Genomic DNA, 17,879 nt, shown 5'->3' on the forward strand with positions numbered 1-17,879 from the left:
TGTAGTCTGCAACTTAGCAACAAAACAAACTGGCTGCTGCATGGATTATGTACAACTTATGTCGGAAATGGGCCCATGCACCTTGTGCAGATATTCAGGAATCATGTACAAGAGATATTAAACCAGGGAAGTGTTTTTGGGTATGCCCAAATGAAATCGAACTGTGGAATCAAGTGACAGTGGTATTCAAAGGTGATAACATCAAAACGGCCTTCATAAAAAAACTGACAGCCTTCTATAACAGATGGGAAAATAATAAGTCTGGGCTGGATGGTGCTTTCGCCCCCTGGTACAAATGCTGTTTTGGTAGACAACTGTAAGAATGGAGAACAACCAGGAACAACCTATACCAGACTCTAGTGCAATTGCAAGTACCATTTCAATTTGTATTTTTATATTATAAGTTTATATTATAATTCCTACTCTAAGATTGTTTTCATATCTTAGTGACTATATTGTGTGTGCAATTAGTGTATATTTCAGTTATATTATTGTTCAAGGCCCTTAACTATCTTTTGCTAACTAGTACCTTTTAGCTTTAGAATATTTACTTTATTTTTTACTTAATTCTAACTATAGATTCACTACAAATCTTATGATTACAAGCATTGATCCTGATACCAACCTCTTATTTAATGACTTAAATGATTCAAACAGTTACTGTAATTACTACACAGCAGAACAATCAAAGGCACTTCTCAGAGCCAACAACAACATAACTATCTTTAACTACAATATCAGATCTTTAAGCAAGCATTATGATGACCTCCTAGCATTACTAATATGCCAATATGTCCATCATTACACTAACTGAAACCTGGCTAAAGCCTGATACTACAGATGTCTATGCCATTCCTGGTTACACAGCCATACACAACTATAGGCCAGACCAACAAGGGGGTGGCACTGCTATATACTACTCAGACCAACTAGAATGTATCACTAATACTTGCACAAGGGATGAACATGGGGAATATATAATAGCTAAATTCAAATCCAAAGACCTACAAAAACCTCTCACAGTGATAAACATCTACAGAGTTCCACAATCAAACATTAGCCAATTTAGTCAAAACCTAGGAAGTATGATAACTGATGCACGCATGAACAAAGATCACTTACTACTCTCAGGTGACTTCAATATAAATCTCCTGCAAGACCAGGACCCACACGTTACTGAATTCACAAACACAATGAGTAACTGCATGTTGCTACCAACAGTAACAAAACCTAAAAGAGTTACAGAGACTAGTGTTTCCCTACTTGACCACATCTGGACCAACACCATATCCCCTTTAAAATCAGGCATAATTACAGATAATACCACAGACCACTACCCTACTTTCCTCATAACAACTCTTGGTAAAATACCCCAAGACACTACTAAAGTCGCCTTCAGACTTCACAATGAGGCAGCCATTAATAACTTCACAACAGCAGTAACAAACATTGACTGGCACACTGAGCTAGAAATCTATACAGATATTGACGAATGTTTTAATAATTTTCTAAAAAAGACCCAATACCTTTATAACAAGCACTGCCCTAAAAAAACTAAACAGATGACAGCTAAGAGACTGAACAGTCCCTGGCTAAAACCCAGCATTCTCAAATCCATAAATACAAAACACCGATATGAAAAACAGTACAGAATGGGTCACATAACCAGAGACCAAACAAAACGTTACTCGTCAATCCTAACCAGCCTGATAAGAAGGGCAAAAAAATTTTATTATGAGAACAGATTATCCAACTTACGAGGTGATATAAAAAAGACCTGGAAGACCCTATCAGAAATTCTGGGAACAAAAAAGATATCACAACATAGCGAAATAAAATTAGCAAAATCAGATGAACCCCAACTCCCACCAACAGAAACAGCAAACAGACTCAATGATTTCTTCTCCACTATAGGTCAAAACCTTGCCAATAAAATCCCAAGCTCAGATACCCCACCAAATGACTACCTCACTGGCAACTACCCGAACACACTGTTCCTAGCTCCGACTAACCCATACGAAGTCTTCCTTATTATCAACGCACTGAAAAACAAGGCAGGAGATTTAAATACCTTACCACCCTTTATATACAAAAAAGCGTCACAAGTACTATCACCAATCATTGCAACACTCTTTAACAAATCCATTGAATCCTCCACCTTCCCTACAGTTCTCAAAATAGCAAGGGTCACCCCGATCCATAAAGGAGGAGACCAAACAGAGTTGAATAACTATAGGCCAATATCCAATTTACACCCTTTCTCAAAAATCTTCGAAAAATTAATTCATAAACGAATCTACTCCTACCTCATTTTTTTTTATTTATTTTTTATTTATTTCCAATTTGAGCACACATACAGAGGTACAAAAAAAATACAGATAAGAGCAGCATGCCAAAGCCACTTATACTATGCATAGCATTACGGGCTGGCTTAAAATTAACTTAAGATTAACTAAGCAATGATGAAATCAGTGATAAAACATTAATGTAAACAGATTACTATAAAGCACAAGTGAGTATTACAAAGACAGGTCATATGGTTGCATGCATTGTTGTACATTCAGTCGTATGGAGTATTCTGTTAGGTAGTGTATTTAAAAAATAATAAAGTTAGATTCGGTTTTAGGTTTAACATTTATGTGATATAATTGTGAGAAACATTTAAGATATACAATTTATAAGGTTCAGTTATTCAGTATTTATTTGGTTTTGGGTGAGTAAGTGATCTTTGAGAAGAGACTTGAATTTATAAACAGGTAGTGTTTCTTTTATATTTACAGGTAATGAATTCCAGATTTTAGGGCCTTTTATGTGCATTGAGTTTTTGCATAGTGTGAGATGGACACGAGGAACATCAAAGAGTGATCTGTGCCTTGTGTTATGGTCATGTGTTCTGTTGAGGTTGGCAAGGAGATGTTTGAGGGGAGGGTTAATATCAGAGTTAAGTGTTCTATGTATGTAATAGGTGCAGTAATAAGTATGGATGTTTTGTATGGTGAGTAGGTTTAGTGTATTGAATATTGGTGGAGTGTGCTGCCTGTAGTGAGAATTTGTTATCATTCTAACTGCAGCCTTTTGTTGAGTAATTAGTGGTCTGAGATGGTTAATTGTTGTTGAGCCCCATGCACAAATTCCATAGGTGAGATAGGGGTAAATAAGAGAGTGATATAGGGCCAGGAGGGCTGACTGTGGAACATTCTCAACCCCTGCCAATTTGGATTCAGGCCTAATAAAAATACTAATGATGCTATTATACACATGCTAGAACATATATACACTGCAATAGAGAAAAAAGAAGTCCCACTGGGGATCTTCATTGACTTACGTAAAGCTTTTGATACAGTTGACCATGACTTGCTCCACGTAAAATTGTCACACTATGGTATAAGAGGGCACTCCCTCAACTACCTCAAGTCTTACCTCAGCAACAGAAGCCAATATGTGTACGCAAATGAGGCAAGGTCTTCCGCACAACCAATTACAGTTGGTGTCCCACAGGGAAGTGTCCTTGGCCCTCTTCTCTTTCTCCTATACATAAATGACCTACCAAATGCTTCGCAATTACTCAAACCCACACTTTTTGCAGATGACACTACATACGTCTTCTCTCATCCGAGCCCAGTTATGCTAGCCAATACTGTAAACACCGAATTACAGAAAATATCTACCTGGATGAGGACTAACAAACTTACACTAAACATTGACAAAACCTACTTCATTCAGTTTGGTAACAGAGTTACAGATGTACCTCTTAACATAACAATAAACGGATCACCTATCTCAAAGCTAACAGAGGGAAAATTCCTAGGAATCCACCTCGATAATAGACTCAAATTTCATACACATATACAACAAATTTCTAAGAAAATTTCCAAGACTGTAGGCATACTATCGAAGATACGGTACTATGTTCCACAGTCAGCCCTCCTGGCCCTTTATCACTCTTATTTACCCCTATCTCACCTATGGAATTTGTGCATGGGGCTCAACAACAATTAACCATCTCAGACCACTAATTACCCAACAAAAGGCTGCAGTTAGAATGATAACAAATTCTCACTACAGGCAACACACTCCACCAATATTCAAAACACTCAACCTACTCACCATACAAAACATCCATACTTATTATTGCACCTATTACATACATAGAACACTTAACTCTGATATTAACCCTCCCCTCAAACATCTCCTTGCCAACCTCAACAGAACACATGACCATAACACAAGGCACAGATCACTCTTTGATGTTCCTCGTGTCCATCTCACGCTATGCAAAAACTCAATGCACATAAAAGGCCCTAAAATCTGGAATTCATTACCTGTAAATATAAAAGAAACACTACCTGTTTATAAATTCAAGTCTCTTCTCAAAGATCACTTACTCACTCAAAACCAAATAAATACTGAATAACTGAACCTTATAAATTGTATATCCTATATGTTACTCACAATTATATCACACAAATGTTAAACCTAGGACCCAATCTAACTTTATTATTTTTTTAAATACACTACCTAACAGAATACTCCATTCGACTGAATGTACAGCAATGCAAGCAACCATATGACCTGTCTTTGTAATACTCATTTGTGCTTTATAGTTATCTGTTTACAATAATGTTTTATCACTGATTTCATCATTGCTTAGTTAATCTTAAGTTAATTTTAAGCCAGCCCGTAATGCTATGCATATAAGTGGCTTTGGCATGCTGCTCTTACCTGTATTTTTTGTACCTCTGTATGTATGCTTAAATTACTAAATAAAATAAAAATAAAATAAAACTACCTCATATATCTTTTTTTTTTTCTACTTTTTTTTATTCTTTTGCTACCTTACCTTGTATATTTTATCTTGTCAATTTAAATCTAGTTATACTCTAATTCTTGTAAACAACTTATGTAACACCTTAGTACAATTACAATTGAGAGTCTTGTGCCTTTTTTATATTATTAGATTAAACTCAGTTGTACTATAGTCAATACCAAATTCATTATATTAGACCATATTGCAATTACTAGTGAGAGACTGGTGCTATTTTTAATTTGTATTTTTATATTATTAGATTAAATCTAGTTGTACTATAGCTCATTCTAGCTCAAAACATAGACTCCACAAAAGTCATTATATTAGACCTTAGTGCAATTACAAGTGAGAGTCTTGTTCTATTTTAAATTTGTATTTTTATATTACTAGTTTATACCTAGTTGTACTTTAGTTCATTCCAGCACAACACATAGACAACATCAACTTCATTATGTGTAGTAGTGACTATACTCTATATGACCAAAATACTCTAGCTATACAGTGGACCCCCGCATAACGATGGCATCACATAGCGATTTTTCCGCATACCGCTTACTTTTATCGCAAAATTTTTGCCGCGCATACCGATTAAAAACCCGCTCACCGATTTTCGTCCGAGACGCGTCCAATGTGCCCTCAGCCAGCCTCACATGTGCCGCCCGTCCCATTGTTTACCAGCCAGCCTCCGCGGTAACATCCAAGCATACACTCGGAATATTTCGTATTATTACAGTGTTTTCGGTGCTGTTTCTGGAAAATAAGTGACCATGGGCCCCAAGAAAGCTTCTAGTGCCAACCCTGTGGTAAAAAGGGTGAGAATTAGTATGGAAATTAAGAAAGATTTTGAAGGGTTTGGGGCTAACCCTGAGAAGCCTATGCCAGTTGTGGAATCCATTGTGCCTACTTCAAAGATTAAGGAAATGTGTGCACAGTGGGTTGAACTGCAAACCTTTATGGATGAAAATCACCCTGACACAGCTGTTGCAAGCCGTGCTGGTGACTATTTCAATGACAATGTTGTGGCCCATTTTAGACAAATCGTAAAGGAACGGGAGGTACAGAGCTCTATGGACAGATTTGTTGTGCGACAGAGGTCCAGTGACTCTCAAGCTGGTCCTAGTGGCATTAAAAGAAGAAGGGAAGTAACCCCGGAAAAGGACTTGCTACCTCAAGTCGTAATGGAAGGGGATTCCCCTTCTAAACAGTAAGAAGATAATGCTCTCCCCTCCTCCCATCCCATCAATCATCACCAGATCTTCAATAAAAGTAAGTGTCATGTAAGTGTGCATGCCTTTTTCAGTTTGTGTGTATTAAAATTAATATTTCATGTGGTAAAAAAATTTTTTTTTCATACTTTTGGGTGTCTTGCACGGATTAATTTTATTTCCATTATTTCTTATGGGGAAAATTCATTCACATAACGATTATTTCGCATAACAATTACCCCTCTTGCACGGATTAAAATCGTTAACCGGGGGTCCACTGTATACTTATCCAAGCTTCCCACCACTACAGATATCAGTACTAGAACTCAACACATAACTCAGGATATAAATAACCATAATTTAAACCTAGAAGATGATTGATCACGTTGACCCTGATCTAAACCTCCATAATCTGACACCCAATCAAAACCTATTGGAAAGTAACTGCCTTTATTACACAGCATCACAAGCCAGCACTATCCTAAACAATGCTAAAAGCCTATCAGTACTTAACTACAACATCAGGTCCTTAAGCAAACACTATGATGACCTCCTGGCACTCCTTGAATCACTAAAGACACCCTTCTCCTGCATTATTCTTACTGAGACCTGGCTTAAGCAGGACACAATAGATATCTACCCTCTACCAGGATACACACCAATTCACAACTGCAGACCAAACCAAGTTGGGGGTGGTATTGCAATCTATTACTCTAACCAATTATCTTGTATTAGCACCACTTGCTTTAGTGATGAATATGGGGAATACATTTTTGCTAATTTTACTGTAAAAAACCTTAAGACACCTATAACAGTCGGTGCCATTTACCAGATACCTCACACAAACATCCCAAATTTCAGTGAGAAATTAAAGTCACTAATAACAAACAGACAAATGAATAAGCACCACCTTCTCTTAGCTGGAGACTTCAGCATCAACCTTGGCTTACTAGATGATCAGCCTGTAACTGATTTCATCAACAATATGAACAACACACTTCTCATACCAACAATAACTAAACCAACCAGGCTCACTGAGACAAGTGCAACCATAATAGACCACATATGGACCAATATACTAGCCCCCCTTAAATCAGGGATAATCACAGATAGCACTACAGACCACTACCCTACCTTCCTCCTGACAAACATTAATAAAGCACCACTTGAATACAACAAAGTCTCATTTAGACTCCATGACGAGGCCTCAATAAGGAAGTTCACAACTGACCTAGAGATTGTTGACTGGCCTACAGAATTCTCCAAGGCCAATGGTATTGATGACTGGACAGACATTTTTCTTAACAAATTACTTAGACTATACAACAAACATTGTCCTATAAAAACGAAACAGATCACAAACAAACGGCTTGGTTGCCCATGGCTAACCAGCACCATTCTGAAATCCATTGACAAGAAACACCAATATGAAAAGCAATATAGACAGGGCTTAATACACAAAGATATTCTTAAACACTATTCATCAGTTCTCACCAAAGTAATAAAGAAAGCCAAACAACTATACTACTCCAGTAGATTCACAGACACTAGAGGAGATATAAAAAAGACATAGAAAACACACTCTCAGATTCTAGGGACCCACAAACTGAAAAAAAACAAGAATATTGTCCTAACTAAACCTAATGAAACACCACTACATCCCACTGACACAGCTAACAAGATAAACGACTTCTTCTCAACCATAGGATCTAATCTCGCCAATAAAATCCCACATACTAATGCCCATGCCGGGGACTACCTAGATGGGAATTTCCCAAATTCCTTCTATCTTGCACCAACTGAGCCCTCGGAAGTCACAGAGATTATAAAGTCACTTAAAAACAACTCGGGGAATCTGTCTAATGTCCCACCATTACTGTACAAGCGAGTGGCCCATATCCTTTCGCATGCTATTTCATTACTTTTTAACAAGTCACTAGAAACTAGCACCTTCCCGAAACTACTCAAGATGGCAAGGGTTACACCAATACATAAAGGTGGTGACCCTACAGACTTAAACAACTATAGGCCAATATCAAACTTACCATTGCTATCCAAAATCTTTGAGAAACTCGTGCACAGGAGACTATATTCATTTATAACAGCACAAAACATACTCAACCCCTGCCAATTTGGATTTAGGAAAAATAAAAGCACTAATGATGCAATCATAAAAATGCTAGATCTGCTTTACACAGCATTGGAAAATAAGGAATATCCACTAGGAATTTTTATTGACCTAAGAAAAGCTTTTGACACAGTAGACCACGACATCCTACTCCACAAACTTGACCATTACGGTATAAGAGGCCATGCGCTTGCTTATTTCAAATCTTACCTTACTTAATAGGTATCAGTATGTTACCATTAAAGACACAGCATCAACAACACGGCCACTTGATACTGGAGTTCCGCAGGGAAGTGTCCTTGGTCCCCTGCTCTTCCTCATATACATCAATGATCTTCCAAACGTATCCCAACACCTGAAACCCATTCTCTTTGCTGACGACACGACTTATGTCATCTCTCACCCTAATCTTGCCACCCTCAACACCATTGTTAATGAGGAGCTGATCAAAATATCGACTTGGATGACAGCCAATAAACTTGCGCTTAACACTGACAAAACCTACTATATTATGTTTGGTAGCAGAGCAGGAGATGCACAAATTAACATTAAGATCGACAACACTCTAATTACCAGACATAATGAGGGCAAATTCCTAGGCCTATACCTTGACAACAACCTGAATTTCAGCACCCATATCCAACACAACCAAAAAAGTATCCAAAACAGTTGGGATCCTCTCCAAGATACGATACTACGTGCCGCAAAATGCCCTTCTCACACTATACCACTCACTTATTTATCCATACCTCACCTATGCTATTTGTGCTTGGGGATCAACTGCAGCAACACACCTAAAGCCAATTATAACCCAACAAAAAGCTGCAGTAAGAATAATCACTAATAATCACACCCCCCCCCACTCTTCATAGATCTAAACTTACTCCCTGTTCAGTACATCCACACTTACTACTGTGCAATCTACATCTACAGGACCCTAAACTCCAATATCAACCTTGACCTAAAATGCTTTCTTGATAGTTGTGACAGAACCCACAGGCATAACACCAGACACAAACATCTCTACGACATTCCCCATGTCCGACTAAACCTTTACAAAAATTCAATGTATGTCAAAGGCCCTAAAATCTGGAACACCCTACCTGAGAACTCTAGAACTGCAGACACATTCATCACCTTCAAAACTACCATTAGAAAACATCTTATCTCCCTGATAAACCCCATCAACTAACTACACGAATACCACCTGGTGGTTCACACACTCACCCATTTGACCAAAAACAGAAATATTAATCTCAATCTTAAAATAATGAATCCTATGATACTCCAATACTGAAACTATGTACTGTGCCAAAACAAAAGCATTCACATTGCTAAACTCGCAAACTAGTATTTAGTCACTTAGCCATAATACCAACTTACCTCATAATTTGTAATATTTTAAAATAAAGAATTAAACTAAGTCTGCCCGAAATGCCTAGCCATGCTAGGCGTTCTAGTGGTACACTCTGTAATCATTATTTAACTACATGTAAACCACACAACAACCAAATTCTGTAAATTCAACATTGTAATCTTTATAGAGAATAAACTTTGAATTTGAATGTTAGTGGCCTGGAGTGAGATAGCTCCAGTGGGGAAACAGGTGTAGAGAAGAACATGCAAAAACCAATGTTACAAACTAGCAATACTACGGGAGATAGGAAACAAGGGGATGACCCAAGAAATAGTGAAGATAAATTACCGGAAATAACTGATGAAAGCTCCATTGTTAGCACCAGTGCTGAAGATAGTAATGAGACAGGAAAACACACACCAGTATGGAATACAGTCACAAAAAACCAAGGCAAACAGAAACCAGGCCTATGCAAATTTTATGCACTTGGGATCTGCAGGCATGGAATATCTGGAAAAACAGATGGGACGTGCAACTTTGACCACCTCAGAAAATGCCATGCCCATATGATAACAGGAACATGCAACCCTCCATCCTGTAAGCTTTTCCACCCTGAAATGTGTCACTCTTCAGTTCAGGAAAGACAACATTCATCTTTGCAAATATACAGGTTCTAAAGCCAGTAACGAACAACAAAATACCTTTCATCCATGGACTGCTTACAGAGTCAAATACAGTGTTTGTGGTTTTCACAGAGATCCACATAAAGAATCACTTGGACAATGAAATACGGATCCCGGGTTACAACCTATACAGATGCAACAGTGAACAGGAAAGGAGGGGGGGGGTTGGCCTGTATATCACAGAGTCACTTTTATGCTCAGAACTACTAAATACCTCAAATGATATAGTTGAAGTTTTAGCAGTAAAGATCGAGAACCACAACCTGGTCATCGTGGTTGTATGCAACGTCCCAACAATTCCAGGAACAGCTTTTGAAAATTGACCACTGTCTAGAAAATCTTCCAGCTCCTGCCCCCCAACATCTTGCTCCTGGGGGATTTCAACCTAAGGCTCCTAAAAATGGAAGAATATAGTAAATAATGTGGTAGAGATAACACCAGGAGGCAGCTCAGATGAAAACTCGCACACACAAGAGCTTTTAAATCTCTGCCCCAAATTCACCTTAAACCTGCAAATAATAGAACCTACAAGATTTGAGAAGACACTGAACCTCATCTTCGCTAACAATGATGATCTGATACGAAATGTTACTATATTAAAAACAATATATTCAGATCACAACATAAGTTCAGATGTGTATACGCAGGATCCCAGACCGACAAAATGTGATCAGTCACGAGGGAGCCTTCACCAAATTCAACAAAAACATAAGGTGGGACCAAGTAAACCAAGTCCTAAATGATGTAAACTGGGAAGATAACCTAAGAAACACTGATCCCAACCTATGTCTACAACAAACTAACTATGTGGCACTCAAGGTATGCTCCAGGCATATTCCTTTAAGGAAAAGGAGATGTAAACTAGAAAGAGAAAGGCACTCCCTATACAGGCGAAGGCAAAGAATAACAGAGCGGCTAAAAGAGGCCAATATAGCTGCAATACATAGGGAGACACTGGCCAGAGAAATAGCAAACACTGAACTAAAGCTAAAGGAATACTACAGGAGTCGAGAAATGCGGGAAGAACTAAAATTGAAAGAAGCCCAAAGTATTTCTTTTCTTATGCTAAATCAAAGTCGAGAACATCCAGTATTGGGCCCCTACTTAAACGAGATGGGTCCTACACAGATGACAGCAAGGAAATGAGTGTGCTACTCAAGTCCTAGTATGACTCGGTTTTTAGCGAGCCACTAACCAGGCTGAGAGTCGAAGACCTAAATGATTTTTTTATGAGACGTAGAATTTGGTAGACACACACCTATCCGATATTATCGTGATGCTAGATGACTTCGAAAAGGCGATAATTGACATGCCCATGCACTCTGCCCCAGGCCCAGACTCTTGGAACTCTTGTGTTCATCAAGAACTGCAAGAAGCCCCTATCACATGCTTTTAACATCCTATGGAGAGGAAGCATGGACACGGGGGTCATTCCACAGCTGCTAAAAACAACAGACATAGCCCCACGCCACAAAGGGGGCAATAAAGCAATAGCAAAGTACAGACCGATAGCACTAACGACTCGTAAAATTTTTTGAAGGGGTTCTAAGAAGCGAGATTGCCACCCATCAGGTACACAACCCAGGGGAGCATGGGTTTAGAGCAGGTCTCTCCTGTCTGTCCCAACTACTGGACCACTATGACAAGGTCCTGGATGCTCTAGAGGACAAGCAGAATGCAGACTTTGCAAAAGCCTTTGACAAGTGTGACCATGGCGTAATAGCACACAAAATGCATGTTAAAGGAACAACAGGAAAAGTTGGTAGATGGATCTATAATTTCCTAACAAATAGAACACAGAGTAGTAGTCAACAGAGTAAAGTCTGAGGGGGCTATGGTGAAAAGCTCCCATCTTGTTCCTCATCCTCATATCTGACATAGCCAGAGACATAAGCCACAGCGCTGTGTTTTCCTTTGCAGATGACACCCAAATTTGCATGACGGTATCCTCCATTGAAGACGCCACAAGACTCCAAGAGGACATCAACCAAATCTTTAAATGGGCTGCAGAAAACAATATGAAGTTCAGTGATGAGAGATTTAAATTGCTCCGATATGGTAAACGCAAGGAAATTAAAACTACATGGGAGTATAAAACAAATTCCAACCACACAGTAGAGCGAAAAACTAATGTAAAAGACCTGGGAGTGATCATGTCAGAGGATCTCACCTTCAAAGACCATAATATTGTATCAATCGCATCTGCTAGAAAAATGACAGGATGGATAATGAGAACCTTCAAAACCAGGGATGCCAAACCCATGATGACACACTTCAGGTCGCCTGATCTATCTAGGCTGGAATATTGCTGAACATTAACAGCACCTTTCAAGGCAGGTGACATTGCTGACCTAGAAAATGTAGAGAGAACCTTTACGGCACACGTAACTTCGATAAAGCAATCAATTACTGGGAACATTTGAAGTTCCTCAACCTGTACTCCCTAGAATGCAGGCGGGAGAGATACATGATTATATACACATGGAAAATCCTTGAAGGGTTAGTACCAAACTTGCACACGAAAATCACTCCTTATGAAAGCAAAAGACTCGGCAGACGATGCAGCATCCCTCCAGTGAAAAGCAGGAGTGCCACTATTACGATAAGACAACACAATAAGTTTCAGGGGCCCAAGACTGTTCAGCTGCCTCCCAGCATACATAAGGAGGATTACCAATAGACTCCTGGCTGTCTTCAAGAAGGCACTGGACAGGCACCTAAAGTCAGTACCTGACCAGCCGGGCTGTGGTTCATACATCGGGTTGCGTGCGGTCAGCAGTAACAGCCTGGTTGATCAGCCATGAGGCCTGGTCACAGACCGGGCCGCGGGGGCGTTTATCCCCGGAACCCTCTCCAGGTATTTCAATGATTTTTTTTACTGTGAATTAAACATTTGAAACTTGGGCACCGTGTTTGTATTGACTCTTGCCTCAAAAGCCAAAGAAAAAAATTATAGACTATAATGCTCGAAGCCGAATGCAAAATTGATAAGATGTACAGTGTTCTAGTTGACATCAGATGAAAGATAAAGGTCTAGATAATTCTTTAAGAACGAGCTTTTGAGCAAGATGTCAGTAGATTGCATAATAATAAATGCTGATTTTTTTTTGGGGGGGAGGGGGAATTCAATAAAACAAAAACTAAAGTATACTGCAAATCCGAGGTAGTTATGGTATAAAACAATGCTGGCGTGATTATGCGTACAAAAACATCATGGCATTCTGTCAACTAGTAATGGAGTTCTGCGTCGAGAAAGAAGTACAACTACCGAGGAAAAAGAATTATTTTCCGTGAAAAAAAATATAAGGGAGTCAAAAAACGCCACAAGTCAGCACAGTATCCCCAATTTTTCAATACCACCGTGGAAGGCACACTGAGTGTAGTAGACTAGTAGTGGCTCTCATCCTCTCCTCCCGTCAGACCTCTCAAGGCAGGTTCCTTGATGCTGGTGAGGGGGGCTCTTGATCTAGGGAATTGGATCTGCTCCAGTTCCCTGAATTGAGCCTGAATGCCTTCCATTCCCCCCCCCCCCCATCACATGCACTGTATAATCCTCTGGGTTTAGCGTTCCCCCATGATTATGATAATAATCTTCCCGTGAATGTTGCCATGTGTCGTATTTCCATAATAGTATAATACGATCTCGTTCGGATTTTTAACCCCGGAGGGTTAGCCATCCAGGATAACCCAAGAAAGTCAATGCGTCATCGAGGACTGTCTGTCTGATTTCCATTGTGGTCCTCAATTTTGTCCCCCAGGATGCCACCCACACCAGTTGAGTAACACCCAGGTACCTACTTGCTACTATGTGAACAGGTAAATAATATCTTTATTTCTACAAGTACATGTACAAGGTATACAGGCCTAGCTGACATCAATGACACTATTATATAGAAAGCCGCTTGTTATGCTGAGCATTTTGGGCAGATTAGGTCAGTTTTGTCCCAGGATGCTACCCACACCAGTCCACTAACACCCAGGTACCCATTTTATATTGATGGGTGAACATGGACATCAGGTGTCTTATGGAAACACGTCCCTAATGTTTTCCAGCCATACCGGGGATTCTAACTCCAGACCTCAGTGTGTGGGCTGTTGAGAAATGGGATTACCAACTAAGATATAATTTATAATTTTAAATATAGGGAACACTTAGCTGATAAAAGACAGCAAATCGTCTACACAGCCGCCCCTGCAGACGAGGTCTTGAATTGTTGTCATGATCATCTCTCAACGGGCTGAAATGAGTTATAATTTGTAAGATTATAAATTAGCCCTAGGGGGTGTTATGTCAGCATATTTCCTTCACTGATGGCTGACAAACTTACTAGTGTGGACTCGAAAGTCCGCACCTAACTGCTGACTATAGGTTGATTACAAACTCCTTGTGACTCAAGAACTGCGCAGTCCCCCGTACTACAAGAAATTCGTAACCTACCTTGCTCTTGTAGTGTGAGCTATGGTGTTCTTCACACCTTCGACAGGTATTGGTGGCTTGATAGAAGCTGAAGTGTCCTTGGATGTCCACGTCTTCCATAGTCTAGGAATACGCACACTGGTACACTATGTTCCACAAGATTTGTCTTTGTTGTTCACAATCTTATCACTAAAGAAGCTGATCACACTTCTCTTAAGTGTTTATTGTGTTTTATGAGACACTTTGTTCACACTAATGCACAGATCGTTCTTTGTTGGTTATCCTGGCATCAGTGTCACTCTCAGTAGAGTCAAAAGTAATCTGAAGACGCCACAGCACCCCACGCCGTTACTCCCCTAGCACAAAGGAAAAGCTGACCTAGTACTTTTACTTCCTTGCCACTTCCTCCATGAAGCAAAGCAGAATGTTTGATTCTTGCTGTCTTAAGCATAGACAACAATATACACTATCTTTACCATGATAATAAAGTGGGATCAGGATTTTCCTTAATTGTCCTGCTAAGGTAAGAGATGGACTGTCTCCTATTAAACTACACTTGGCAACACTGGACCGCACGGAGCAGCGGTCGCTTGACCACAGGTCGTATACTGGTACTGCATCTGGGATCAATTACTCGCTGTAGCAGTAAACAAGATATTTGCCCCTCCTGGAGAAAATTTCTCCACATGGGCTGAGTGCACTAGCGATCGAGCTACAAAAATCATAATTTTTGGAGAAAAAAAAAAAAAAAGCCCACAATAGGACATCATGTTTTTTTTATGATAGCAGCAAAGAAAAAGCATTTTTTGAAAAAAAAAAAAAACAACTTAGAAACATCGTATAAACAAGCGGATTGCACCATCCTGTGGCCAGATTTATTCACTATTTTTCATTTTTTTTTTTTTGGGGGGGGGGAAGGGAGATTTGTGTCTCCCCCTTAAACCCGTGAAAATCAAACAGCACTTGGGGAATAGGAAGGTGTCCCATCGCTCGATCGCTAGCGGCTGGAAAACATGGGATGTTTCCATAGGACTTGCTGTTTTCACCCATCAGTAAAATGTACCTGGGTGGGTCGCATCCTGGGACAAAACTGACCTAATTTGTCCGAAATACTCTACATATAGTAGTATGTCATTGATGTCAGCTAGGCCTTGTAGAAATAGATATTATTATATGAAGTAGTCAAATCTGACCTGAGAAGAGTAGCTTAAATTCCTTGTCTTGAACCTTGAAAGGTCATCACCAGGAGTGTTGGATTCTTTGCCCTTAATTAAGCAATCAGGGCTTTGTTTCTGCCTGTTGAGGCTGTAATTATAATGGGAAGTGCTAAAACCATCTTGGTCGTACAGCTCCTGGGGAAATGAAAGGCATTAGCTTTTATATTATAAAGGGGAGGCTAATTCCTTTAATCATGAGCCCATTACCATCAAGATACTGTTGGTAAGTGTTAAGCAAATCTATAAATGGAAAGGTAAGAAAAACCACTTTGTAGATAATATGTAAATAAGGGGTACAGAAAATTATCAACATACAGTAACAACATATTTATTTTTTCCAAGTGCAGGGATCTTACACCTAGGATGTGATAAGATGTGTACACTGATTGCATACCGAAGCTTTGCAATGCAAGTTCTTTACATCTTTCCAGAGGCAGAACTAGGAATATTTTACAAACCATGATGGGATCAACAGAATGGAAATGTATAACTATACAAAACATAACACAAGTAAGATTTACATACCATCATTCACACCATTCCCAAAATACCGTGGACTTGCTACTGTATATTATGCCCACTTTTATCTTTTAATCACTGCACAAATTGTCTTTTTACGGTCATTTTAATTACAGCAAATATACAAAAATGAATATCAATATTTTCTTCTCAAGCTAATAACACAGGAGTGATTAAAAACTACAGTACCTGATACAATTGGTAACCTTAGCAAGTCCCGGATGTCATTCATCTAAATACATTCTAAGTTTGATATTCAAGCATCCATTTGTTTTGTTTTAAAAATGTCTAATTTGTTCTACACGAGTTCATTTATTGCCCATTGATAGATGTAATAGAAAGTATTATTTACTTTGACAGCAATATTCAACACCAGTAGAAACAAATAATGACATCCCTCACTGAGGGCAAGCAAAAACTAATGAAGTAGAGCAGATTCTTAGGGATTTGGAAACTTGTTGTTGATACACTAACATGGGTTCAGTACTGCTCGAAATTTGTTGATTCATTGCTCACTTACATTCTTAGAAACGTTTCTTGGATTTGATTAGTTTCAGTATATCTTGAAATTTTACAACTTTCGACAGTGCATAAAACTCTTTACAGAGTTGTGGGATTTCACATTAAATTAAACAGTACAGATGTGCTTCGCTTTAAGCAATAGATGCGTTTCAGGCCCATGGTACCTGTCCTAAGCTCGATCTGGCTATCGACGCTTAATTCCACATAATCAAAAACTTTATGATGCATGAAATTGTAATGACACGATTACAAACAAACCACGGTATGGGCAGGGATTGAACTCGTGGCTAGTGAGTCATAAAACTCCAGATTGGCATGTTTTATGACTCGCCACGAGTTCAATCCCTGCCCGTACCGTGGTTTAACTTCATGATGTTTTGCAGGTCACAAATTGCATACAAAGACTATCCGCACTTATGGATTTATTAAAAGAATTGGGACACAGTATAATAGTGAATCCACATAAGGTTAATCCATAATGCTAAGAAAATTAACAATGAACATCTACAGTAATGAGGGTGTGTTACTGATAAGATGTTAATGAAAATAAAATAAAACTCTTGCCTAGTTTTCCACAGAATTAAGAACATGATCATTTCCTTCTTGGGGGAGTGCTAAACCCTAATCCCAATTGAATACAGATTTTGATCAGGTATTCCTTACACATTATACATTACATTGTAACTGCATTCAAGTAGCACAGTTGTTAGCACATTACTTATTGTACAGAACTGACTGGAAGGAAAAGTATCTACTACAGTACTGATGTACAATATGTAATGTTTATACTCTGCCCTTTAAGATTAAAAATAGTATCCATATAATCTCGTAATCACAAAATGGAGGGCGTTTTGAGTTTGTAGTGTATGCTTATTTCTGTGACACTAGGCCATCTTTTGTTGGGATTGAATTCCAACTCCTAAGTTCTATCTTTTATTCTCCCCTCAAGAGAGCTTCCTTGATGCTGGAGAGGGGCTCTGTCAGCTCTTGATCAGGGAAAGTGGGCCTAACCTCTCATTCCTTG

At 39.0% G+C, this 17,879-nt stretch overlaps 1 long non-coding RNA gene across 1 annotated transcript in view; it reads right to left on the bottom strand.

Annotated features, from left to right (window-relative positions):
* Window positions 1-15,946, bottom strand: part of LOC138853073 (uncharacterized) — a 50,920-nt gene extending 34,974 nt beyond the window's left edge. Inside the window, exon 1 of the long non-coding RNA XR_011392324.1 lies at window positions 15,791-15,946. This is a non-coding gene — a long non-coding RNA (uncharacterized lncRNA). The remainder of the gene's footprint in view (window positions 1-15,790) is intronic.
* Window positions 15,947-17,879: the final 1,933 nt, after the last annotated feature.

This window comes from Cherax quadricarinatus, chromosome 22, assembly GCF_038502225.1.
Source record: "Cherax quadricarinatus isolate ZL_2023a chromosome 22, ASM3850222v1, whole genome shotgun sequence".
Lineage (NCBI taxonomy): Eukaryota > Metazoa > Arthropoda > Malacostraca > Decapoda > Parastacidae > Cherax > Cherax quadricarinatus.